The sequence below is a fragment of the Curcuma longa genome, chromosome 13, assembly GCF_044706935.1.
Source record: "Curcuma longa cultivar G26 ecotype Majalengka, Jawa Barat chromosome 13, ITB_CL_G26_1.1, whole genome shotgun sequence".
Taxonomy (NCBI): Eukaryota; Viridiplantae; Streptophyta; class Magnoliopsida; order Zingiberales; family Zingiberaceae; genus Curcuma; species Curcuma longa.
In genome coordinates, this window is record NC_133873.1 from 2,357,984 (window position 1) to 2,360,018 (window position 2,035).

The following is a 2,035-nucleotide window of genomic DNA, read 5'->3' on the forward strand; positions in this document are numbered from 1 at the left end:
GTGGATGATTTGCAAGAACAGAGAGATAGTAGCTCAATTTTTGAAGACAATTTTGAAGAAGAGGCAGATAAGGAGGCATCAAGGATCGCTAAACTTAACAAAATGAGATTGGGAGCCATTGCTAAGTCCTTATTTTCACATCAAATAGTTTGATTATTTTGATTTCAATTACTAATTATATGTATTTTTTTTCTTTATGATAGTATGCCAAGAAACAATTTAAGACTCCAACAAAAAAATAAGATGAAGATGTTGCCTACTTATTATATACATTGGAAAAATTGAAGTATGGTCCCCCCTCATTATATAGTTATTTAATTATGTTACATGTTTAATAATTTACAATTGATTTACCTTGCAGACCTACTGATAATCAGCCACATTATTTTGCCTACTATACTCATGTAGGTAATCCTCTTGTTTGCTTAAATTTGTATTCATACTATATTTTACTAGTTTGGATTTATTTTGAGCTTTGATGTAATTCTTCCTATATTTTTAGGGAATTATATCTAAAAATGTGAATCTTGTTTTTTAGGGAATCAAGATGATTCATGGACATAAGTCGAACCAAACCAATTGAACTCATTGCTAGGGTTGAGGAGAGGTGATTCATCTAGTATGGTTTGGTCCATTTGAGAATTAATTCAAGTCTTGAAGTTGGTTCAACAAGGAAGGGAATTGGTTCAATTCAATTGGAGTTGGTTCACTTGAAGCCAACTGGTTCACCTTCTCTTCCAATCGGTTCATCAAGGAAAAGGAGATCGACAATTTTTCTCATCCCAATCCTGATCTCAACCTCTCCCCCAGCACCACCGAATGCCTCTTCATCTCGCCACCACCTTAGAGGAAAGTGTAGGATTGAAGTGAGCGCTAGATGGGGGGTATGAATAGCGCGTTTGTTACTTTTTCACGTATTCATAAAACGTAATAAATTGAGTATTTAAAATAAAAGTGGAATATTTAATAACACAAAAATGGACAAGTTTATTTTTATTTGATTTACAGTTACTGGCTACTATTCCAAAGCTCACATGGTCCTTGACCATTTACGTTGGACAATCCACTAATGAAATCTTATTCTTACGAGAAAGAGTTTCGCCTTTACAGGATGTAGGATCGGTAATACTTTTATCGTCCTAATATTCAAGTATAGAAATTAGGAGAAAATAAAATTAAAGTTTACCGACAATATAAGTAGGAAGTTTGTGCAGTTGTCGATGCAGCTTTTCAAGCGTTACAACGGTGTCTCAAGTGCTTCAATTGCGCGTAGAATGGACGTCAAGGTAGCATGAATGGATGATCTAGGGTTTCTTCTCGCAGTTGCTTTTATAGAGTAATCTGGCCGCCTGGAACTCCTTTCCGGGGCCTCTACGTTATCTCTCGATTCACTCTTGATGCTGACTTAGCATCTCCGGGTGCCGGTATTCCTTCCGAATACTTGAAATGCTGACGTGGAGGGTGTCAGATTAACTTTGACTCCACCGTGCCTTATCCATCTCTAGGCACCTAGAGCCTTTCGGGCACCTAGAAACTGAGGTGTCTCTAACCACTCCTGGCTCGCCACCTCATCTACCTCGCTGACCCAATCAACTGACCCAATTTGGGTGCCTAGACTGTACAATTGCCTGAATCCAATAGAGGTGCTCAAAATCTGAAGTTCCGATCTCTTAGTTTCCTGCACTACAGAGTTAGTATAAACCATATAATAGGAAACTTGGATAGTTTTCCAACTGTCTGATCTTGACTTTTAAGTTTCAATGAAACTAGGTCAGGCCAACGTCTACTGTTTCCTTTAAAGGAACGCGTCCTCACCTACTCCTCTTAGGAGAGAATATCTTTGCCAACTATCTGGTCCTTTAGACCTAGTCAGACTTTTGCTCAGCATCTGATCCTTCGACCGCCAAGACTTTCCTCTGATGTATGATCTTCGCTGACCCATCACTCCGTTAGATGTCTGGTCCACTGACCCGCTTAGACTTCCTTCTTGGTGCTTTAATATGCCAAGTCTTCCTGCCCAGTCCTCCTGACTATG

At 38.9% G+C, this 2,035-nt stretch overlaps 1 pseudogene; it reads right to left on the bottom strand.

The window, feature by feature from the left end:
* Positions 1 to 1,501: 1,501 nt before the first annotated feature.
* Positions 1,502 to 2,035, bottom strand: part of LOC141844484 (uncharacterized) — an 18,951-nt pseudogene continuing 18,417 nt past the window's right edge.